The sequence below is a fragment of the Theropithecus gelada genome, chromosome 6 (assembly GCF_003255815.1).
Source record: "Theropithecus gelada isolate Dixy chromosome 6, Tgel_1.0, whole genome shotgun sequence".
Taxonomy (NCBI): domain Eukaryota; kingdom Metazoa; phylum Chordata; class Mammalia; order Primates; family Cercopithecidae; genus Theropithecus; species Theropithecus gelada.
Genome location: NC_037673.1, coordinates 163,792,112 through 163,818,549, shown reverse-complemented (window position 1 = coordinate 163,818,549; position 26,438 = coordinate 163,792,112). Strand labels below are relative to the sequence as shown.

The following is a 26,438-nucleotide window of genomic DNA, read 5'->3' as shown; positions in this document are numbered from 1 at the left end:
ATGAGCTAGAATGTGAATGCTAAATTCACATCCTAAGATAGGAAGCTTATAAAATGTTGTATATGATCTGATTTTCAAAACATTTGAAGGGGCTGGTTTAGATAATAGAAATTCAGCTAAAGCAGGGGGCTGGAATTAATGCTTTCAAATTTATTTGCTTCTGATTCTAAAACTCGTAACTATAAGCTATTTAAATGCATCATTGTTAGTATTCCAGGGACAGTCACAACAATAAATAAATAAGGTACATGCTCAGCTCACGGTGCCCTAATGGCATCTAAGGAAAAATGTCTACCATTTTGCATTTCTTCTGAATGCTTGACTTAAAATTCTAAGAGTCTATGCACTGTGATACTTTTATTTCTCATATAATTTGTTATTTATATTAGCAACTAAGTTTTCCATATATTTTGAAAATAGAATAAAAATATGCTCTTAAAAAGCTGAGTCCCCAGCACCCAAAAGTTACTGGCACAGAGAAGTTCCTCAAATACTTGCTGAATAAATAATGAATGAATAAATATGGCTGATACATATAATATGTTAAGGAATATAAAATATGCAATAAAGACAGGAGAATGTACTTTCCTCTAGCTACTAATTACTACTTAGGTCAGAACTTTGGAACATGCATTTCCAGAAATACAAGTGCCAGCGCAAGGTGTTAGATTTTAAAAAATAGTAAGTTACTGTCAGCAAAAGTTTGAAAAAATAAAGCTATAGACTTTTTTTTTCTCATGTCTTAGAGCCTTTAATATGTCAGTATACATTATCAATATCCAAGAAGGGAGAAAAAGGAAGCAGAGGTTTTTAGACATAATTATTCTAATTTGTTCACCACATTTAATTTTGGTGTAACATCTCTTTTTTCTTTTTTTCTTTTCTTGAGACGGAGTCTCACTCCGTTGCCCAGGCTGGAGTGCAGTGGTGCAATCTCGGCTCACTGCAAGCTTTGCCTCCCGGGTTCATGCCATTCTCCTGCCTCATCCTCCTGAGTAGCTGGGACTACAGCCTGGCTATTTTTGTGTGTGTGTGTGTGTGTGTATTTTTAGTAGAGATGGGGTTTCACCGTGTTAACCAGGAGGGTCACAGTCTCCTGACCTCATGATCTGCCTGCCTTGGCCTCCCAAAGTTCTGGGATTACAGGCGTGAGCCACCACGCCTGGCCCAACGTCTCTCATTAAGGGTATTCTACAGCCCTCCCTTTAAGGAATGCTTCCAGGCTGTCACTGCCAGCATCCAGAAAAGGACCTGACTAATGCTTCCTTTGAGAAAAGCACTGTAAAGCATGGTAAAGTCAGAGAAAGTTTTGCTTATGAGTTCAGATACATCATATAATTAACTGTTGTCATTTAATTGTTAATTTTTACCTTATTTCAGGTGTATTTACAGAAATGAGTGTGATGTTTCAAAAATGATTTAAATAAGTTCTAGGCACTCCTATGCAACTTAGTAACTTGGGAGGAAGAAGTAACATTATCTCATTCTTCTTCTGAAATTATTTATGGCAAACACATCATATGGGGAGGCAGATGTGCTTTTTGTATGGGTAGAGGAACCTTATACCCAGTCAGTAACTAGGAAGTACAATCAAACTCTACAAAAAGATTTTTTTTCCCTGTGATCCCAGCAAAATAGCTTAGAGGAGCAAAAAATATTACCCTGGATGTAGAACTGATCTGCATAAATTCATCAAAGGACCATGCTGTGGATGCACAGATTATTTGAAAGAGGAAACATACCAAGCATTGCTTTAAAGGAATGCCTGAAATAAAAAGAATAGTGTTTCAAAACTCATTGCAGTTCTACATTTCTTATGTATCAATAAAATGTGGATAAATGTATAAAGGAAAGTATTGAGTATTTCATTTGCTTCTTGTATTCAACCACATTTTCAGTTATTCCTTATTGATTTATGATTTTATGAAAGCCCCAGGGATATGTTTTCTTGCATATTTCTAGTTGACGATTGAAAGTGTATTTCATGTTTTGTAAAGGACATGTGGAAGGCTTCCTTGCAAAGCTTCACTCTCCTTTAAAGCAATACTTATAATAGGAGTTCAATACAACAACAAATAAGCATCATTTGTTTTCCTCTTTATCTTATCTTTGTTCCACAGGAATTTAAATGCAAATGTGAAATAGAATGAACACCAACAAATGCATCAACTGCTCCCGCAATATAATCATTGCAATCTATAAACCATAACAGGCTCTCTTGTGCTGGCTGCTTACTGTCACAGTATTTTGTGGTTGGAAATACATTCTGTGGGTGTTATTTTGCAACAAAATTTGAATAGGAACACTCTGAGGAATCATCCCAGTGTTTATGTGAAAAGAGTGTAATGTTTGCCTGTGCATGTATGGAATGGCTTTATTCTTTATTTAACTTATTTTCACAAAACAATTAAGGGAAATGTATATTTAGCATCAATAATTAAAACCAGGGAACTCAAAGGGAGGGTTGATCTGCGCAGCCTTATCTAGCAGAGCTTTCTCTCCTTGCTACTATTCTTGCTACATGATCTTTCTTACAGTCTCCTGGAACAATCCATTCTGAATTTGAATACAAGTCATCCAAACATTAGTCCTTCTACCCTGAGAAATTACCCCATGGGCTATCCTAGGTTATTCAGTTACAATTTTTAACACCTTAGAAAGGGACCTAGGTGAACGGACTGGCTTCTAGACCAGTGGTTCTCAACTTTCTCAATTTTGGCATTGCTATGGTGTGAATATCCTCCAAAAGTCATGGTCGAAACTTATTCTTCACTGTGATAGCATTAAGAGGTGGGGGCCTTTAGGAGGTGATTAAGTCATAAGGACAGAGCTGCCATGAATGGGATTAAGACCTTGATAAAAGAGGCTTCACTACTTTGGGAGGCCAGGGCGGGCAGATCACCTGAGGTCATGAGTTCGAAACCAGCCTGACCAACATTATGAAAACCCATCTCTACTAAAAATACAAAATTAGCTGGGCATGGTGGCATATGCCTGTAATCCCAGCTACTTGGGAGGCTGAGGCAGGAGAATCACTTAAATCCAGGAGGCAGAGGTTGCAGTGACCTGAGAACGCACCACTGCACTCCAGCCTGGGTGAGGAGAGTGAAACTAGGTCTCAAAACAAACAAACAAACAAACAAACAAACAAACAAACAAAGGCTCCACACAGCATTTGGCCTTTCTACCATCTGCCATGTGAGGTCACAGCAAGAAGGTCCTCATCAGACCTCAAATGCTGTTGCTCTGATATTGAACATCCCAGCCTCCAGAAGCGTGAGAAATAAATTTCTGTTCTTTATAAATAACTCAGTCTCAGGTATTCTGTTATAGCAGCACTAACAGACTAAGACAAGATGCAATAATACTTTCTTCAGCAACTTATTAAGCACAGACTTTCAGACTTCAAACCCAGAAGGTTAGGTTCAGTGCATCTGGAAGAGGACACAAACATCTGCATTTTTAATGTGCATTCTCGGTAATATAGATGCATGTGGCTCCATGCTCTGCTAGATCAGGGATTGGCAAACTGTGGCTGATGGGCCACATTTGGCCTACTATCTATTTTTCTAAGATCTGTTGAAACCCAGCAACCTCTATTTAAGATTATCTATGTCTACTTTCACCCAAAGTATAGTCTATGTTTACTCCGCCCAGTGAGAGAGTTGAGTAGTTGTAAGAAGTTATAAGAGCCTGTACAGTTAGCAAAGGCTAAACTATTTACTATTCTTTACAGAAAATGTTGGCCCACCACTGCTCTAAATGATATTCTATTAAGCTTTATGCTTCAGTAGCCACTGTGAAGGACAGTATGGAGATTACTGAAAAAACTACAATTAAAACTACCATACGATCCAGCAATCCTACTACTGGGCATTTATCCAAAGGAAAGGAAACTAGTATATGGAAGAGACATTTGAACCCCCCATGCTTATTGCAGCACTGTTTGCAATAGCCAAGATAGGTGAATCAACATAGGTGTCCACCAACAGATGAATGGATAAAGAAAATGTGGTGCATATACACAATAGAGTAGTATTCAGCCTCAAAAAAGAATGAAATCCTGTCATTCACGGCAACATGGGTGGAACTGAAGGACATTATGTTGAGTGAAATAAGGCAGGAACAGAAAGTTAAGCATTGCATTCCATGTTCTCACTCATGTGAAAGGTAAAAAACAAAAGCAAACAAAAAAGTGATCTCATAGATGAAAAGTAGAACAGAGAATACCAGAGGCTGGGAAACGTAGGGGAAGAAGTGGATAGGGAGAATTTGTTAAAGGATGCAAAATAACAGCTATATAGGAAGAAATATGTTCTAGTGTTTTATACCACTGGCAGGAGGACTACAGTTAACAAAAATATAGTATATAGCTTCAAATAGCTAGAAGGAAGATTTTGAATATTTCCAATGCAAAAAAAAAATGATAAATGTTTGACATGATAGATACGTGAATTGCTCTGATTTGATCACTATACATTACATGTGTCAAAATATCACTATGTACCCTATAAATATGTATAATATTATGTGTTCATTAAAAACAAAGTTTTAAAAAGGCAAAAAAAAGCCTTTTGATATTAAAGAAAAGGGCTGTTGATATATAATGTAACCCAGTTAACTGAGATTTCTTTAATTTGGAATCTGTAACAGAGAAAATATAAAATGTGTTTTCCTTCATATAACTTGTTTTAAAAACCCTATATATTTAATAAGAATATAATAAAAATGAAAATAAGATAAAATTTAAAAAAGGTTTCATGCTTCAGACTTAAATTAATGTACCAAAATACTATGATGTTATAACAAGTAAATAATCTTCCCATGATATTTACTTCCCTATCCTGGCCTAGTAGCCCTTACTTGATATGATACCTGGGTCCCTCATAAACTTCATTCTTTTCTTCTTCCACCATGCCTTTGCTCACTGTGTCCCAGGCATACTGGCCTTCTCTCTGGTCCTCAAACATGCCACGATTATTATTTGCAGGTCCTCAGGGACCTGCAAACAGGCCATGTGTGCTTATGCTTTTATCTTTTTAAAGATTCAATGAGTATTTATGTAACATTCACATGTGCTCAGGAGACATGATAAGTCATTGGCATCCACTGGTTCTTCTATGGTTCTTCTCTACCATTATGGCCCATCCCTTACCTTTGCTGCCCTTCCAATGAAGAAAGAGCATTGAATATGGAGTGTGCAAATTCTGGGATTTTTGTACCTTGTTAGAGTGTTAAAAGATGGCATTTATTTAAAGAGATTCAAAGTTGCAGCACTTTGTGGCCTGAGTATTCCCACTAGCAAGCAATTCTGGCTTCCCCTGTTTCTCTGTCTTTCAGGATTAGCTGTATAATATACAAGGCGCAGTGCAATATGAAACTGCAGGTCTTTTGTTAAAAAATTAACAGCTTCAAGAGAGTCAAGAGAGGACAGAAGGGTGTTAAACTAAGTGGGGGGTCCTTCTGAGCACAGACAACTGCATAGGTCACATATCCAAAAGGTGGCCCTGGCAGGGGAAAAGAGCTAGTTTAGAATAGTATTTTGTGTTTAAAACTTGTGTTTTAGACATTCTCCACATCTACTGGCAAAAACATTTCAACAAAACTCACAGTAAGATCAGTCCAATTTGTTTGCTGATAGATGACACCATGGGCTTTGATTAGCCAAATAGTCGAGTTAACATACAGCAAATATTATTTCCTACCAAATTCACCTACACATCTATGAATATTTTGGAAGCTTCATGCTTCCCAAATTTGAGCAAATGTGATGTGACTGATACAGCAAAGCGTCATGATAAAATGATTCTGTTCATGTTCAACACAAGTTGGCAATTGGCCCAGAATATGTGTAAATAGCACAGTTGAAGGCTTTCAGATCCTAACTAAACCAAAGTAATGGACATCTGCTGTTTGTGTATAGTGTTGGTAGGACTTTCAATCAAGGTGGCCTGCTTTTCCTTGGTCAAGAGGTGGCCATATCATCATAACCAGGAATGAACCCACTGTCTCAGGATTTGGTCTTGACTAGAATAATGCAATGACAAAAATTTAGTGGAATCATATAAGGAAAAATTGTTGGTGTAGATTCATTTTATTTATGCCTTGAAGAGATTACTTCAACATATATTCCTGCTACCTACTTCACTGGAGCTGTCTTGCTTCCAGTCTGTTCTAGTGTTTTTCTTTTGAATCTGTTCATTGATTTGATTCTGATATTTATTTGTAAAACCTTTTCTCTATTTGAAGTCAGTTTCTGTTGCTTACAACCAGTGAACCAACTCTATCACAAACACGATGTGGCTATCGATCGTCTGTAATCTTAAATAACTAACAAAATTGCTTATATAATGAAGACATAATGTTTATAACCTATTGCACTTATCGTGTAGGCTTCATTGCTTCGATTGTTTCTATAATTTATTTATTTAACACTTTTATTAATAATAGGTGCCAGCTTGGAAGCAACTTTACCACTGAGAATTCTACTGCAAAAGTAGCACATCTGTGCTGACAGGATAGCTCACTAGATTGACCTAGATAATGAGTTGTATAATTCAGGCTCCACAACAGACACTGAGCTAAGAAAATATAAGTAAATGACTGAAAATGAAATTCACTACCCCATATTTCATGTTATGCATTGCTTAGCAGAGCTATTAGTTTGTCTTCTTGCTGGGAAATGGGATTTAGAGGTTTCTAGAGTCATACCATCAGCAAACCCTCCCTGCAATCACTGCATAATGCTAGATGACTTCAAAACGAAGTAAATGTTAAAAAAAAAAAAAAAAAAAAAGTGAATGAGGTATGTCAGATGAGTATAATGGTAAAGAAAATACAATTCTGGATAATCTCCATCCCCACGCAAAATGTGAAATTCTTTCAAGTTCGCCCAACACGTATTGAGTAGTTACTCCACTAGCAGGATCAGAAATAGATAAAGCAAGTGAGGTGCCCAGGGAGCAAACGATAAGGAGGCACTCACTCTCCAGACTGCTAAGCGCAGACTTGGTACCTGGAAGTGAGTGCTTCTTCATTGTGGACCCCTATGCACCTCACTTGTCTCACTTTTGTTTAGGCCCTATTTACTGGGCCAATGAAGAGCTTTAAAGAGAAATTTTTATCCATTCAAATCTGGTAGGAGGCAAGTTTACCAAGAACTCTAAAATAAGGTTGAACAGCATATATGGCATAACTGAGAGGCACAAAATGGTAGAGAAAAACTGCATTGAACTGGCAGTACCCATAAAGGTAGTAAAAAAAAAAAAGTTAGTAAAAGTACTACTACTATTTGAAATTGGATGGCTGTATTTGTTTTCTCTCTTAGAAAACATCACTCAGACTGATGTAAGAAAAAAAATTATTGACTTAGGTAACTAAAAATTCCAGAGGCACAGTGTGACTTGATTTGGAGGAGAGATGGTGTCAAGAATTTATTTCTTTTTCTCTATCTCCTTTTAGATTGGCTCCATTCTCCAGCAGACAAAGTGGATGTGGCAACCCCAGACCTTCCAACCTTTCAGCTGCAAGTTCAACAGGAATAAAGACTTCTTCCTAGTGGTTTCTTCCAAAGCCCTCAGATTAGTGGTTTGCCTAGCTTGTCACATGCCATCCCAGAACCAATCCCTACAACCAGAGAAATGTAGTGTATTGATTGGTTTAGCCCTAGGTCACATGACTTCACATGACCCACCCGTGGAAAAGGGCTCAATCCTCACTCAAACTACTTTGGCTGAAGGCTTGGAAGAGATGGAGCCAGGGAAAGTAGACACTGGGGAGGCAAAAATAAAGGTTCAATAAGTATGCCTTTACATATGGACCAGATATTGAATATTAAAAACCAGCACATTCTGAAAAGAAGAAATATAAGCAAAAGAAAAAAAAGTGGGAAATACGAGGTAGTATTTAGAATTAGTAAGCTATCCAACTAAGGTCAAGTGCAAGAATGTTTTAAGAGTTACTTAAATATATAGAGATAGTTAGGCATGGTAGCTGTGCCTGTAATCCCAGCTGCTTTGGAAGCCAAGGTGAGAGGAATGTCTTAAACCCGGGAGTTAAAGGCTGCAGTGAACTATGATTTCAAACCTGCACTCCAGCCTGTGAAACAGAGAAGACCCCATTTCTAAGAAAAAGAAAAATAAATAAATATATAAAATTACTTCCCTGTTACTCTATTTTCCATCACATTCTTTGCTTCCATTATTCCACTTAATACTTGTGTGTGTGTGTGTGTGTGTCTATGTGTGTGTGTTTGGCCTCTCTTCCATTATGCAAAGTTTCATGTTTGTATTGTTCAATGTATCACTAGGATGTTGTGCACTGTTGGTCCTCAATCATTTTTTTGTTGCAAAAATAAAGAGATGAATCAATAGAATAATATATGAAAAGCCGTAAGCTAGCCTAGAAAAGTAATCAGGGTCAGATTGCATTTGACTCTGAAAGTCAAGCCGAAGAGTTGAGACTTTATCACATAGCTAATGTTGGGAGCCCAGACATCAAATTACCGGAGTTGTACTCCAGAAAATTAATCTTGTAGCTTTTTAACCTGTAATGAAAGAGAAAGAGGGAGAAGTTAGATGACTCGTTGGAATATTATTTCATTATTTCAGGTCCAAAGGACCTGATGTGAGTGACAACCATGGCAGTAGAAATGCAAAGGGAAGTACAAATAAAGGCATACATAGAAAGGATAGAAATTAAGGAAAGAGAGACATGGAGAGGAGTCAAATTGAATGAGACTGTGAGGCTGGTTACCTGGAATAATAGGAATACTACTAACAGGAGTCAGAAGCTATAGTTGCTTGGTGGTTTGGGGGAAGTCTAAGATGAATTCCAGCTTGGACATGCTGACCAGGAATTCAAGGGGGATGTGTTCCCCTCACTGTTGCAAATGCAAGAAGGGACTGAGCACACATTTGGAGTTACAGATTTCTCCTCCTGAAGGCAGAAGAGGAGGAGGAGGAGACTGAAATTATAGAAGAGGATAAAAATAATAAAGAAGAAGAAAAAGCAAGGAATAAGTCCAAAATTATTGTTAAATGTGGTAATGAGATTGGATTTTATGCTAAATATAGTATAGTGAGAAACTATTGATAGTTTTTAAACAAAGGCATAATGTGATTTGATTTACATTTTTAAAAGATGACTTTGGATGCTATAGAGAAAGTACATTTAAGGTCAAGTAATTTCCAGTCCCAAAGATGAATCCATAATCCATGACTCCTCGCTCATGGCATAGTCTAGTTTATCAAGGTCTTCTGTCTAGATCTTTACAACAAAAGAAAACCCTACCATTAATAACTGAAAGGAAGAGGATAAGACAGCAAAGGAAAGAGAAAAAGGTTAGTGAAATAAGATCATTAGTCCATGTCACAGCTGTGGAAATTAAGGCTAAGACAATTAAGTAGTCGGAGAGAAGTGGCAATGATGAAAACCAAATATGCCATCTACATTCTGTGCTCTTGACAACTGTGCTATACACTCTTCTGGTGGGCTCAGTATACCTTGTTCAAGAAGTTGGAGGGACCAGGATTTCTTGGGGTAATGCATATGATAGATAACAACTTGGAAGCTACGTGTGTTCCGGACAGAAAGAACCCCTTTATTGGACCAAAGAGATTGGATAATTTGTCCAAGGTCACAAAAGCACTTAGAGTTAGATCTGGACACACAGACCAGGGCTCCTGAGTACCGCAGGGCAGAGTGATATTCCCATTCTACCGTGTAGCCTCTTTCCATGCTGGTACTTAACAGGATCTTAAGTTAACCATTAGACTTGGAAGTAAAAACTAAATTCTGGAGTCACAACTTCCACATATGTCTCAGATCACGTTACTTATTATGAAAGGTAATAGCATGCATGTGAGGAGAATCGGCACCAATATTGCACATTGACAAAAGAACATCCTCATTTTATAGGAAATCATGTCATCCTACTTGAAGTGTGGCTCAAGAAAAAAAAAATGAGATGGCTACTCCTCAGCAGCCTCCAAATAAGAAATACCTTGCACATGAATTTCCATTGTGCAGACCTAGAAAGTAACTTAATGAGTGAGTCAAGAGTCACACAAATATTTTTTCTGAGGTTGAGTATCACTTACCTTTAATCATCATATATTCAGCCTTACACTTTGTTCTTACAGTTTTTGCCTAGCCCTGACATATACACGAATGGCAAACTCAAATGAGGATATTGACGCACAATAGAAATTAGTGTGCAAGGTAGTTCTTATCGGGAGGCTGCTGAGAAGTATTCATCTAAGTGTTTTTCTTCAGCCACACTTCAAGTAGGATGACATGATTTCCCGTAAAATGAGGATGTCCTTTTGTCAATGTGCAATATTGGTTCCTGTTCGCCTCACATGCGTGCTCTTTTGTACCTGTAGTACAAGTAACATGATCCAAGACATATGTAACATGATCCAAGTAACATGATCCAAGTAACATGATCCAAGACATATGTAGAAGTAACATGATCCAAGACATATGTAGAAGTTGTGACTCCAGAATTTAGTTTTTACTTCGAAGTCTAATGGTTAGCTTTATCTTTCAACTTTTGTACTGAAATCAAGAAACAGACTGTTTACATGCATTGGTTTATACTGGCTTGCCTTCACAGATCAGAGGGTGTTGAACCATAGACTCAAGTTCTCTATAACAAGTCACAGAATACCCAGGTGACGGACTCATACAGCTCATACCAGATTTAGTTCTACTTGTATATTCACATTAAAAATATTCACCTTTTAATCTTCAGGGTCACCTCTGCTTCTCAAGTATTAGTTCAATGTTATTTTGCCTCCCAGTATCATCTGGTTTTATTTTCTGCAGTTGTTGTTACTTGTAGTTGTCTAAATACCCTTCGTGTTGCCAAAGAAATGGCTTCATTTTATTTGAGCAACAATTACAAATAAAATCAACTGTATCATAATGAGTCTTAAAGCCTTAGTTAGCACTCTTCTAACAACCTTTCAAAGGTAGATCAGCATTAAAGATGTATTATGGAGATCTCATAAAAGTTAAATATATTTCCTAAGAACCTTAGCTGAATTAGGGGCAAAGCCAGAAAAAAAGAATTATTACCTCTCCTTTAGCCTTTAGGCCATGTTATAAGAACCGACACCCCATCAAACAACTTCATAAATGTGAAGAACCTAATTAGAAAATTAATTCCCAATTATGCATAGAGAACAAAGTATGCTAAATGAGGAAGGGACCACAGCAGGGAAAGTCAAAGCAAAGTGGAAATTCTTTCAGTTGAGAAACCTGCTTCCTACAGAAGACTACAGATATTGAGACTCAGGGAATGCAGCTTATTTTATGGAAAAAGACCCTGTGGCTTTATTTCTCTGGCCTTGGGAACTGACATTTTTACTTACAGAAGGTCAGGAAGTTCTAAAACTCTTAGATGTATAGGCTGTCTATCTTCCAAAGTGGAGGTGGGAATAGTGAAACGACCACAATAACCACCTTATCAATCATTCTTTTCAATAGGTAATTCCGGAGTCTCAATGTATGCATGCTTTATCTATATAGCTCAATTTCCATTTGAAAAACTAGAAAACGTACATGCATAAGAATGCATATTTTATCTTTGAAATACTGAGCAGTACTCTGTTGCCAGAGACTTTGATATGAATCTACTACTTATAGGAGGAGGACAAGGGATTCACATGTAAGAGGATCAAATATATTACATTTGCTTAGATACTTAATACATTGTTAGCACCCTCAAGGCACACAATGATGACAGTCTGAGTAACTAATGGACTCCTCAAAAACACATCCATATCACTCCTGTCTGTGTTTTCCAAGGGAACAGTCCCATTACACCACCGCTATAAATGGGTTTCATGTGCAATTAAAATGAAAATGCCATAATGGGCCATGACATGAGAAGAAAAGACAGTCTCAAAAGATTTTCGTGTGTGTGTGTGTTTTTTTTCTTTTTCTGAGCACTGAAAATTATCTCTTTGTCAGCCCTGTGGTTTGGTCACAGTGCAAGAGCCTTAGACTAGGGGAACGTGTTCATTATGAGAATTCCATTACTAGGCAAGGTGCCAGGTGTGTTGCCTTGTTTGGAAGAGAAAAGAGCGCTGAGTTCTCCAGCACCACCTGCCCATCAAACCCCTGAAGCATTTAGCAGCCTTTTAGGTCAAGTTGGGGGATGTTAACTTGCACCAGCAAAGGCAAGGCAGGAGATTTGACTTCTAACCCAATAATTTAATATAGTGCCTTACACATCAAGGTTGTGTTGTAAGAGATGGTAGCACTATTCAGGTGTTGCTCAGAAAAAGTTCATGGTAGCGTTAATCCGGTGTTGCTCAGAAAAGAGAGGTGGTGGTTTCAAATTAAGACCTAAAGAGGGAATTATTAAGCTACATACTCTTTGTGGTGTGACAGATGTTTAACAGTCTCATCCTAAAAGTCGTCATTTTACTACCAATGAAACCACAGGGCTCTGAAGAGAAAAGAAGTCTGCTGCATCAGGATGGTACCATGGTAGAACAAGAGGATCAAAATCTGGGCTGCCGCTAGGGAGGGGCCACAGACCGAGCCCTTCTCATTTGCCTGAGATGCTTCAGAAAGTTGCCTGAAAGTTCCTCAGATCAAAGTACAGGCATTTTGAGAACAGAGCCTTCAAACTGTTTCCTAGTCCCTCAAACCAATTTTGACTAGTAATTAACTGATTCCCAACATCAAAAGGTGAGATATCCCAGGAGGAGTCAAGGGAGATCAAAGCCTGTGGTGAGGGGTCCGCCTGCACCCCTTCCACCCTCCGCCCTCTTTCTCAGACAGACATCCCTCCGACTGCAGCAAGAGAACAGTCGCATCGCTTCTCACTGGAGACCGACATCAAACAGACTTCCAAATAACTTGCTGGTGTTTCCAGGCCCTGTTAAGAGAAAATGAGGAAGGTACAGGTCCATGACCATATGGTCCAGATTTTCTAGGATGATCCAGGTTTCTAATATTCAGTCCTGTTGTCCCCATCACTGGAACAGATCCCCAAACAGGGTCACTGTGGTAAAGAAAAACTGAGCAGTGCCTGACATATAGTGAGCAAAAGATAATTCCCTTCTTTTGCATATCAACGAATAGTAGAATTCCTAATTATTATATTTTTTAAAATATGTTTTTTGTGTGTATACTTTTGTAATATAAAAAGAAAAGGTATTACACACTGGCTTTGCATAATGATAAATACCCATGTGTATTTGTCTAAGCCTTTGTCTAAGCCAGGTGCTGGGCATAAGCCTGACAAAGCTGGTCAGTCTCTGTGCAGAATGGGTCATTTCCCATGATGCTCTTACTAAGGCATTTTAATATGACATTCAAAAATGCACTTGATTAGTTCGGCTCCCCATGTTTTCATCTATACCACTGCTTGGTTTCTGTGTCTTTCCACAAAGATGAGGGCACATAGGGATGCTGATCCTAGCAAGTCCTGAGGACTGCTTTTTGGACAGAGAAAATCTGTACCCAAAGCTTTTACAGAGCTTGTGCTCCAGGCACTCTTTGAAACATAACTTCAGGGGGACTTGCAGTGAAACTGTGCCAAAAGATTGAACGAAGGAGATAAGTGAGAGGGAAAGTCAAGACAAGGCTGAAGTTTCTAAACTGGGAAGGGTTCTGCCAGTGTCTTGAGCTCAGACTACCTAAAACTGAACCTACAAGCACCTCCTACAGATGGGGGTCAGACCATGGGGCACCTCCAGGGCAGTCGTGCATTATTAATTTCCCTGTTCCTTGAGAATGTTTGTCCTTGTGAAATAATTCAGTAAATGCTGAATGAACTCAGCACCTTCCCTTCGCAACATCCTCCTTTTCTTTTTTTTTTTTTTTTTTTTTGAGACGGAGTCTCTCTCTGTCGCCAGGGCTGGAGTGCAATGGTGTGATCTCGGCTCACTGCAACCTCCTTCTCCCAGGTTCAAGTGATTCTCCTGCCTCAGCCTCCTGAGTAGCTGGGACTACAGGCACACGCCACCACCTTCGGCTAATTTTTGTATTTTTAGTAGAGACACTGTTTCACCATGTTGGTCAGGCTTCTCTCGAACTCCCGACCTCAGGTGATCCACCTGCCTCAGCCTTCCAAAGTTCTGGGATTTACAGGCGTGAGCCACCGCGCCCGGCCATCCTCCTTTTCTTATGGTCCTGCTTTGTCAGTAGAGTCATCTGTCTCAACAGTCTCAATGGGCTATTTTCTTGGATCTTTAACCCCACTGTGGATCCATCAACTCCACCAGCCTCTCCTCTGTCTGGTCGTTTCCAATGCTATTGTGCTAACTCCTATATTTATGTCTCTTCTGCAGTCTATTGTAATGTCTTAGGACTGGTTTCCTTATTCCAAACCACCTTACATAGCATTATCAGAGTCATTTAAGTCCCATCTTTGGTATCATCACGCCTCAACTCCTGAAACCCATGAAAGTTCCAAATTACCTACAAGAAATAAACAAAGTAGAGAAATTGTCCCACATCTCCAAATCCTATCCGTGTATTTAAGGGCCTTTCAATTGCTGCATTCTCTCCTTTCAACTGTGAACAACTGTTATCCTGCTTTAGAATTTGACCCAAACTTTCAGAAAAGATGGAATGAGCAATTGGCTTGAGTTGAATTATAGCTGCGTCCTTTTCATGAGCCATATGGCTTGCCGTAGTCCTTCCACAGCCACTTATATGTCTAACGCTGGGCTTGAATGTCTCTTACTTTTTAAACTGTACTACTGTACTTGTGCTGTTATTTTTCATATGATAAGATGAGGGGACATATGGAATTCTCTCTATGTCCCCAGGTTGCTATCACAGCCAGTCTGGTTCACGCATTGATATTACCTGCCTAGCTGAATTTGTGTATCTTGCCCCATAGCATTTGTCCAATCGAAGTGAAGCAGGATCGCCACCAAGAAAAAATTAGTCCCAACAACACCTTTTAGTACCAATTGTTTCATATTCTGAGGTTCAGCTTGGTTTCCTCAGAACTACCTCTTATATTTTTATATTTCTCCTTCCTTTTGGTATTTGAATGGAAATAACCGTATTTCCACAGTGTTTAATAACATCTTTCATAAATAAGCCAGTGCTTTAATAATGACCCATTTCACTGAAACCATCAGAAAATAATACCCAAGGATAATAACACAAACCTTTTGCAGAAAAGAATAGTTACAAAGTGAAACCCATTACCTGGAGTGATGCAGGAAAGGATTTTTGTTGTTTTTCATATATATAAGAAAACAACATATATATATATACACGAAAATATATATATGCACATATATGTGTGTGTGTGTATATATGTTGTGTTGGAGCAAGAGACACAAATTCAGGTGTGTACTGGAGCTAGGCTGGTAATATAAAGTAAACCAAGCTGGCTCTGACAGCAATCTGGGGACCCGGAGAGAATTCCATATTTCTTCTCATTTTATTATATGAAAAATAATAGCACAAGTGTAGTGTAAAACGTAATAGACACTCAAGTCCAGCATTAGGCATATAATTAGGAGTGGAAGAACTATGTTGTAATATATGTATCATATATCCATATATATGTGTGTGTATATATATTTGTCTTTTGTTTTTCCTTTTACATATAGCTCCTTCAGAAATAACCTTTGTGAAAAGATAAAGATATCAAGGTTTAACTTTTTGACCTTTCCTTCTCCAAACTAACATTGATAACATACTGTGAAACTCTTATTTACTGGAGAACATCCACTGAAAGACTTATGAAAAAGCATCCTTTAAAAGTGCTGTTGTGTATTTCCCTTTAATCCTTCATGTTTACTGAAAAAAAAAGGAAAAATAAATAGAAAGAAAAAATTCTCTGCTTTCTAAATTATACGTCCCTGACAAAGGGAAAGGAACACATAAGTGTTTCCTGTAAAGAACATGAAAGAAGCCTCTGAGATGCAGGGGGATTTTCTGGTTGATTTCCAAGCTGGATTTTATTGTTGCTTGCTATGAGTCCCTGTGGCAACTCCACACCTTTCCTCCTCCACCCTTCCTTTGCGTTCGAACGTTGCTTTTTCCTCACTTCTAGCACCTGTTTCCATCCCAACAAGCAATTTGCACTGATTCCTCCTTCACCCAGTCATGAGTCATTATGAGAGATTGGGAAAATGAAAATTTGATTGTGCTTAAGAAAAGACACCTGATGTAGAATGTGCTTCTCATCCTTTAGATTAATAGACTAAGTCCTAAGAGGTCACTTCACTTGTTAGTGTATAGTCATGCACCACATAATAATGTTTCAGTCAACTTCAGACCCCATGTATGACAGTAATCCCATGAAATTATAATACTGTATTTTTACTGTACCTTTTCTGTGTTCAGATACACAAATACTTCCCATTGTGTTTCAGTTGCCTCCAGTATTCAGTACAATAACATGCTGTACAGGTAGGTAGCCTAGGCTATCCCATACAGCCTCGGTGTGTAGTAGGCTATACCACCTGGATGCATGTAAGAGCACTCGCATATTCCCAGAATGATGAAATCGCCGAATGATGCATTTCTCAGAACATATTCTTGGTGTTGAAAAATGCATGACTGTATGTCATTGAGTACCAGCAGGAGTGAAAGGGACAGGTCTTGTGCCTGTCATTTTGAAAGACAGTTTAGTATGACTGTTAAGAACATGGGCTGTAAGATTACACAGAGCTAGAGTTCAGTCCTGGCTCTGACCCTCAGTTTTGTGATTTTGGATAAGTTAGTTGACCTCTTTGAGCCTCAGTTTGTTCATCTGCCATATGGGAACAATGGTAGAAGCTACATCATGAGGCGTTTCTATTATTTCAGCCTCCTAATGTCTGTAGCAGAGTGCCTGATTCAAAATAGTAGCTACCATTTACTGAGTGCATGTCATCACCCTTACTATTATTGTTTTGTCATTACAAAATCTACCTACTGACCCCTTTTCAACGCTCTGGAATTGCTTCAGTCTTAAAATCCACACTCTCTTTGGAAGAACTTCTCCCATCCCAGGGAAAGAAAGAAACATTTGCTTCACTTAGAGGAGAAATTGGGAAAAAGAGAAAAAGGAGCATGTTGTGTGAGAATAACAAGGGCCTCAGGTTGCAAAGTACATTTATGCTGCTTCAGGAATTTCATGTGAAACACCTTTTACCAAGCTTGTTTAATTTGTTTAGTTAATGAACTTTATAGGACTCATTTTTATTTAGCATGTGTACTGGAAGCTTTTTAAATGTAATTTCTGAGTCCACAGTGGCATTCTTTCCCTGAACATTTATGACATTCCACAACTCAACTTCCAAAGAAGCCCATTACGAAATTAAATGGATCCAGGTGGATAATTTGAGAGGGTAACTATATTGCATGCAGCAAAGACAATACGTAAATATTGCAGTAATCCTTCTGATACGATATTAGAATATGAAAAAAATGAAATCAGCAAAACTATGAGATACTGAATTTACTTCCAAATATTAAAAGTAATGAATCTTCTACTTATTTTCAGATTCCTGTGACTCATCTTAATACTATGATAATGTTTAACTCAATTGCATTAGTTAACACGTATTTGCATCATAGCACCCTCTAAACGAATGCCTAGAACTTTGTTTTTTAACCACAGTTGGCCAGAAATTGCTTCTGTATTTCCACCATTTAGGGTTTGAATAACCTATTGTGAAATTATTATTTTTAAGTGATGTAGGGAAACCAACATTGACATGATGTTTTCTTCACAAGATGAACAAATAAATGAGAACGAAAGTATAATCAGGCAAGTCTTCATGTGCGATCCAGAGAACAAAACTTGACTCTGAATCTGGATCTTACTCTTCACTGAAAATGTGTTACCCTTCAGTTTTTATAGAGATATAAATAAATATTCATTTATTTATACCCTTTTTATTTTTAACAGAAGCAGTTGGAATATTATTCAGCAGTGGAAAAAAAAAACGAACCACTGACGCAGGCTACATCATGTTTAAGCCACAAAAAAGATTATGCCAAGTGAAAGAATCTAGACACAAGCGACCGCATATTGTATGATTCCACTGGTAGGAAATATCCAGAAACGGCAAATTTATAGAGACAGGAAACAGATTAGTCATTGCCTAGGGCTGGGTGTGGGAATGAAGATTAACTATAAATGGGCATGAAGGATCTTACTGGGGGGACAAAAATGTTCTAAAACTGATTTGTGGTTATGGCATTTCAGTAAAGTTACCAAAAATCATTGAATTGTACCCTCAGATGGACAAGTTTATGATATATAAAATATACCTCTATAAAACTGTTAAAAAGAAAACCCAGGAGCTGTAATTAATACATAGATGATTTAACAATAATTCCAGGGCAGGCTTTGAGAGAAGGTTTGAGAGAAGCTTTCTGCTGTGGTGTCATTACAAAGTCACATCCCCTTTGCAGTGAGGGGTGGGAACCTCCGCTGAGCACTGTGGCATTGCTGTGTCCTGTAATTTATGTGTAGGGGCAATTTCCAACACCCTCCTCCAAAGAAGACATGATCCCTGCACCGTTCCCCTTTCTCACATACTACATCCATACAAACATGCTAAGAGGAGCTGGGTATCTATGCAGAAACTTAGTGTGCACATACAAATGATATCAAGATTAGTCCTTAATTTCTTCTCTGAGTTCACTGAGTTAAGCCAAGCATTGCATTTCCTCCACTGAAGATTTCTGTATGTCCAATCCTTTTACAGTTCTACTACACTTATTCTTTCTCTCTTAAATCTTTTGATTTTAAGCTCGGCTATGATACTTGTGTTATACTTCACAAGAATGGTAAGAAACAATGGCTTCACATCATATAGGTAATAACGGCTCACAATAGATTCAGTTTAGTGCGCATGAGCGTGTGTGTATAAAAAACACATGTACATGTTTGTGTGTAGGAAGATGAGGAGCAGGAGTGAAAAGGAGTCCACTTGCGTGTCACATGTATCTTTGGAATAGCGACTTAAGTCTGTCTGTCAACTGTATTCTGTCATCTCAGCAGAAAAGGGCTCATTTTGTAAATACCATCTATGCTGACACTTAAGTTGCTATATGTTGAGATCATGTCTCTCTTCTCACATTCATTGTCTCCTTCTCATTCCCTGAATACCTGATATTTCAGAAAACGGAGAGTAAGCAAAGAGAAAAAAGCCTTAAAGAGAACTATTTGCTGCTTTTTACTTAAAGGTGAATGAAAATGGGAAACTACCAGTGAGTGTGTGTGTACACACACACACACACACACACACACACACACACACATATATATTTTTTGAGACACAGTCTCACTCTGTCGCCAGGCTGGAGTGCAATGGCACAATCTTGGCTCACTACAACCTCCGCCTCCTGGGTTCAAGTGATTCTACCGCCTCAGCCTCCAGAGTAGCTGGGATTACAGGCGCACACCACCATTCCTGTCTAATTTTTGTATTTTTAATAGAGAAGGGGTTTCACCATGCTGGTCAGGCTGGTCTCGAACTCCTGACCTCATGATTCGCCCACCTCGGCCTCCCAAAGTGCTAGGATTACAGGCATAAGCCACCGTGCCCTGCCATGAGTATTATTTTTGTGCCAGGCATGGTGGTATGTTAGTGAGTCCTTTAAATGCATTTTTACTTAGTCTTTGCAACAAGTTTCTGAAGCAGGTTTTATAATTCCCATTTTACTGACGAGGAAGCTGAAGCTCAGAGAAAGTTAACTAACTAGCCCAGGTTCAGTGAGTTCTAAGTGAAGTAGACAGATTTGACTCTAACACCTATTTGTTTCATGATTAAAATTGATTTTGATGCTCAGTAACTTTTACTGTCTTTGTAAGATTTAGTAAGCCATTACAGCCGTACATTCTGTTCCCTTGTCAATTCCAGAAGGATTGTTTGAGAAATGCAACAAGAATTCTGGGAGAAAACACCAGTGACCATCTTTTCACAAAAACCAAATGTGGTTTTTGCTGTTGTTTTTCCTGAACCATCTTGATAAGTTCCTTACTTCCTCACTGAACTGCCTAATTAGAAGGAGTGTCTTTGTAATCATAATGACCTCCTTCTGCAATCAGCCATGATATATAGGTGATAAATTATTGGTCTCCCATCTCATTATGGATGACTACTCCCCGTGGTTTATTTGGTTCTGCGAGCCTTCTGTCATGAAAATAAGTAGGCGAAACATATTGATGCAATTTTAATTTTTTAGATTTTGAGGCAGTATTAACTTTTAGGTTTTGCAATGAAGTTCTATAAACATATGCATGGATACAGTAAGGCTTCATTAATTACAAAAGTTATTTTGTTTGCCTTATTCAATAATATAAGGCAAAGGTTCTCAAACTTGAGTGGGCATCAGAATTCCCTGGAGGCCTTGATAAAACACGGATTGTTTAGCTGACTCCTAGGGTTTCCACTTCAGTAGGTCTGAGGTCGGCCAGGGTTTTTGCATTTCTGACAAGTTTTCAGGTGGTGGTGATATGCTGATTTGAGGACCACTCTTTGGGAACCATTAAACTTAAGAGAGAGAAATATATATATATATTTATTATATATATAATATATATACTTCTATTTCTATTTTTGTATATTATATATATACTTCTAAGTATATATAATAAGTATATTATATATACTTCTATTTCTATAATATACTTATTATATATACTATATATAGTTTTATATATATATATAATATATACTATATATACAGTACATATATAATAAGTATATTATATATATACTTCTATTTCTATTTTTGTTTCTATTTCTCTATAGGTAACAATGCCTTACGTGATATCTATGGAATTTCAGTGTCAGAATCATTTAAAGGTGTATGTAACAAGAATTAACAACAAGAATTAATTTCTGCTTTATACCGTGTTACTAAGTGGTATCTGGGTCTTAATTATTATCATTGCAAGGTATATTTTTCCAGTTTACCAAATAATTTTTTTGTTTTTGAGACGGAGTTTCTCTCTCGTTGCTCAGGCTGAAGTGCAGTGATATGATCTCGGCTCACGGCAACCTCTACGTCATGGGTTTAAGCAATTCTCCCGCCTCAGCCTCCTGAGTAGCTGGGATTACAAGCATGTGCCACCACACCTGGCTAATTTTATATTTTTAGTTAGAGGCAGGGTTTTGCCATGTTGACCAGGCTGGTCTTGAACTCCTGACCTCAGGTGAAACACCCGCCTCGGCCTCCCAAAGTGCTGGGATTACAGGTGTGAGCCACCGCGCCCAGTAATACCAAGCAAATCTGCAATTTGTTTTGTTACTTGGTTCTCACGATCACTTGCCTGATGGGGCACAGCTAGTACATGACTACTATCCATATTAGAAATGAGATAACCAAAGCCCAGGGAGGTTCAGAGACTTGTCCATACAGCTGGAAAGAATTGAAGTTGGTATAGTTTTGATTCTCAAAATCTTTAAATGGTGTCCAAGTACATATCACGTGTAAATATATACCTCAACAACTACAACCAGACAGATGAAAAAAAGTGAAGGCAGGCAGTAGGATGACGAGTGCATTGGAGTCAGAAAGCTTGGGACATAATTTCCTAGAACTGCACTATCAGGCTGTGTCATTTTGGTGACAAATCATAGATGCAAATATACCTCAGTTTACTCATCTATAAACTGAGGGGTAGATCAGATAGCTGATATTCCTTCCTGCTCCAGCTATCCATTCAGCAAATCATTCACTGTAAAAATATTCATTAAGAATTTACCATGGACCAGGCACTCTCTAAGGAAAACAGTGCCTGGTCCATGGTAAAGAAAAAGAAATGAAGGAGATCTAGCACATGCTGTCCTTACATATCATGAAGCTTAGATTCTAGGTGTACGAAAGCGGAGTGAATAAACCAACTAGCTCATTTAAAAGAGTGATGGGTTTTTTTAAAAAACAATAAGATTGGGTGAGATGATAGAGAATGGCTGGCTAAAGCTCTATTGCTGCTAAAAGTCAAAGTTTTCCCTGATGAAGTGATATCTGAGTGGACCCCTTTTGGATGATAAAAGGGAACCATCTACATAAAATGATGGGAAAAGGATATAACAGGCATGACTGTCCTAAGTTCAAAGACCCTATAGTATAAACCAGCTTGGCGTTTTTGTGAAGTAGGAAGAAGGTCAGTATTCTGAAGCCAATTATGTAGCAAGTGGTAAGAGACAAAGTCAGAATGGCATTTGAAAGCCATGATAAGAACTCGGAGTTCTTTAAGCAGGGAAAGGCATGACCTGATTTAGGCTAAGATGACTCATTTGCTTCATGGGTATTGAGTAAGTGTATAAGAAATGAGCATACACACACATAAAATCCTATTCCAAAAATTTTGACCTTTAAATGAATGTTTTCTCCTAGTTTATTTAGCATATGAATAATAAAATACAAATTAATACACCAGCCAAAATTGTGTCTTCACCATTGATACTTTAAGGATATTACTAAGTATTATAAACATGGGCAACTCAAATAATAATTAGGAGGAAAATCATATGGAAATTACTAACAAACTCATTAGAGTGTGCTTAATTATTGCAGTGAAGGGTTAGCAAGAGGATTGGAGCTTACCGAATAAATCTGTTTGCACATGGATTGATATGCTTGTATCATAATTACTCACAGCTGTTGGACTTTCTAAGTTTATTAGGAACTTAATTCCAAAACTTTCATGCTGAAAAGATTTTCTGAGAGACAAGTGTTAGCCCAGTGCCAGTGATGTGAGCAAGGAGTATTTTTCTAGCAATTCTTTTCAGCGATTACTTAGAGTAACTACAGATCTCCTCATTATACATAATGAAGTGGATCTGCTCATTTTTGATTTTCACACACTTTGCAGAACGAGCAAAGCCTCCTGATTGAAACTGCTTGAGTCCTGTGATGAGAAGTTGTGTGTAATATGTATTCCAATTACAAAACGATCTCAGAAAAAAAGGCTTGATGCCTGATGTATTCATTTGAAAGCAATTCTTGGCTAAATTGATCTTTAAATAATCTATCTATATGCTTGTTAATTTAATAGATCAACTGACATCAGGGGAATACAGGAATGCTTCATCCTTCACACTCTGTCTTCTAGCTGACAACTAATCCTTCTTGGTAATTCATTTATTATACTTTATAAATTAGAAGAAATGTACAGGTTCCCTGAAATACAGCTAAAGCTCAGCCCAATAGTTTTCTCTTACCATCAATCAGAAAATTAATACTGTGCTTGGGCCAGTAATTTTGATCTCAGTCTAATTTTTGGTCTATTTAACTGATAGCTGCTCTCCTGACTTGGGGTGCTATTAACATAAATGAAGTGATTATTTGTGCCTAGGCGATGTCCTTTGTTCCTAAAGCTCCTTTTCAGATCAGCTTTTGACAAGTGCTAAGATTATATGAGGACAATTGAATAAAGAAAATAATAACTTGAGAGTCAAACTGTTATCATGGTCAATGAATTTTCCACTGTGAATGGATGCATGTTCACTTGTGTATGCATGTCCACACACACACACACACACACACAGACACCTGCCCTGCTCTGTCTTTATAGTCCAAACCATAGTACTTTATAATCTGGCCTTTGTATCCTTATTGCTATATATCCTACATGCCAGACTGCCAAATTCTATTTTTTTTTTTTTTTTTTACTCTAAGTTCTGGGATACATATGCTGAAAATGCAGGTTTGTTACATAGGTATACATGTGCTATGGTGGTTTGCTGCACCTATTAACCCGTCATCTAGATTTTAAGCTCCACATGCATTAGCTACTTGTTCTATTGCTTTCCCTCCCCTTTCCCCCCACCCCCAATAGGCGCCAGTGTGTGATGTTCCCCTCTCTGTGTCCACGTGTTCTCATTGTTCAGCTCCCACTTATGAGGGAGAACATGCGGTGTTTGGTTTTCTGTTCCTGTGTTAGTTTGCTGATGGTTTCCAGCTTCATCCATGTCCCTGCAAAGGATATGAACTCATTCTTTTTATGGCTGCATAGTATTCCATGGTGCATATGTGCCACATTTTCTTTATCCAGTCTATCTTGATGGGCATTTGGGCTGGTTCCAAGTCTTTGCTATTGTAAATAGTGCTGCAATGAACATACGTGTGCATGTGTCTTTATAGCAGAATGATTTATAATCCTTTGGGTATATACCAATAATGGGATTGCTGGATCAAATGGTCTAAATTCTTTTTTTTTTTTAATACTTACTTTGCATTATCACATATCAATGCCTATACTCATTTCATTCCTCCTCCCTGGAATGCCTTTTCTTACTTGAATTGAAATCCTACCCAACCTTCAAGGACCAAATCACATTTTTTTCTATAAAAAGGCTTGCTTTACTTCATCCCAAGAAAAGTTAATATGTAAATAACCCTCTTTTTAATACTAGTATATTATTTCTTGTCAATTAAAATACAAATAGCAATAGCAACAATCATAGTGATAGCAAACACATCGTTCTTAGTGTCAAGTGCTGTTCTAAGTTCTTTGCATATTATCAATTCATTTAATATTTACAGTAGCCCTATTTAAATCATAGATGATTTTGTTTCCCCCATATTGTGCATGAGCAACAGAGGCAATGAGAGATCAAATAATTTGTTCTGGGTCACTCAGATAACTCAGATTTCAAGAGAACCGAGCCACATTTTCTGGGTTCTGAGTCCAGCCCGTTTCTTAGCTCCTACACTGTGACACAATGCCAACTTGCAGGGTATTTAAAAGCATGAGAGAAAATCTAAAGGGACTAGCATAGGACCTCAAACATAGCTCTAGAAGTTGTGGTTATTTTACTGTTACGTGCAATAAAATTATTATAAGACAAATTATAAGTAATGATTAATAAATGTAATAGGATATCATTGGTATTCTTATCAAATGTCAGTCTGTCATTTGAAGTTGATACCCTATAAGTCAGCAATCACAACTGTTATGCATGAGTCTATAGCTCACATACATGACTGTGGTGCAAAATAAGCATTCAATAAATGTTAAGTAAATGAATGGATGAAATGAATGAGCAAACTAATCCAAGAAGCTTCTAGATGGGCTCTTTTACCTTTCCTCCATGGTTCTCTGAGGAACAGCGCTAAATCCTTCAAAAATCAGACAAATATTAAGCATGGATTAAATCTACTTTTCCACTTCCATTTCAATGAGTTATTATTTAAAATAAAACTCACAAAGCAATATTTTTAAAAGTCTACATCCCGAAGTAAAACATGGAAATTATCTGATTAATGCAGATAGCCACTCACCAATTTATATTCTTGAACTCAAGAGAATCATTTAGCTAATTGTATAGGTGATTATTATGCTTTTCAGAGAAGTGTGTATCATGCATTTAGAATTTTTAAATTGCATCTCCAAAAGAATCCTCTTAAATCTAATTATTATATACTTAGAATGTTCCATAATCAGCTAAAAGATTTATTATTTCTTTATAGAAAAAATGCTTTTAAATATGTGAAAATCCTCTTGTGAGAAGGTGAACTAAACATTTTAAAAATAATTAAATAGGCTTTTTGACTTTTTTAAAAAATAGGCTAGAAAGATATTAAAATAACTGGTCAATGAACAAACAAAAATAAAAACAAAACAACAACAACAAAAACTTCCTCCTTATGTGTTTCTAGCCAAGTATATAAAGTTAAGTGTGTGATCTTAAAAAACGACTGTATTGATCATAGCCAGATTCTTTGTATTTAGGGAAATTAGGGTGATATTTCAGAGAATATTTTGAGACAAAGTGGCAATGCAGCTGTTGAGTTTGGCTAATGGCTGAAATGCTTACTCACTATTATAACTGGTGATTGGTTTAATTTTGTAAGTGGTACCTTTCTGAGTTTAGTTTATTGAAAATTCAGACCCACCCCTGGAAAACGTTCTCAGGAAGAAAAAAAAAGAAAAGAAAGAAAACGAGAGAAAAGAAAGGAGGGCAGGAGAGAGACAGGGAGAGAAGAAAATAACTATGTGGTTTGCTACTCTCAGTAGTCTTAGGTAGATACAATAGAAAAATTAGTTTTCAGAACTCTATCAGTGGTCTGAAACTTATATGTATTCATATCCATTTTTAAAGGCACGAATCCACATGTGTATACTTGTTTATAAATTACATCTCTGTGTACAGATTATATACACATACTATTATTGCATATGCTATTAAAAGTACACAACATTTTACAAGGATGTGATAAACGAAAAGTTCAATAGCTCCTTCTTGCACCACATTTGAGAACCACTGCTCTAGATAATGGCAAAGTCAACATTTAAACCTGTAGGGGTACCCAGTTGAGACTTCAACATGCTAGGATCTCATAACATTCTGATCTACCAAAAACTTAACTATGGACCCATCAACTAAAATCAATACTTACATTTTGAGTTATGTTCATGAATACTTATTTTCACGAAATTATCCCTGAATGTCTTCTAAAACCTTTCCTCTTATTGTAGTCATAAAAAAAGTAAG

General features: G+C 37.5%; 1 protein-coding gene and 1 long non-coding RNA gene across 5 annotated transcripts in view; one reads left to right on the top strand and one right to left on the bottom strand.

Moving 5' to 3' along the window:
• The window catches only part of TENM2 (teneurin transmembrane protein 2), a 985,093-nt gene that overhangs the window by 617,436 nt on the left and 341,219 nt on the right, over positions 1 to 26,438 (bottom strand). The gene's annotated exons all lie outside the window — the stretch shown is intronic.
• Positions 872 to 8,169, top strand: LOC112626717. The gene is made up of 2 exons (XR_003119949.1): positions 872 to 1,291; positions 7,462 to 8,169. It is a non-coding gene; the product is annotated as an uncharacterized LOC112626717 (long non-coding RNA).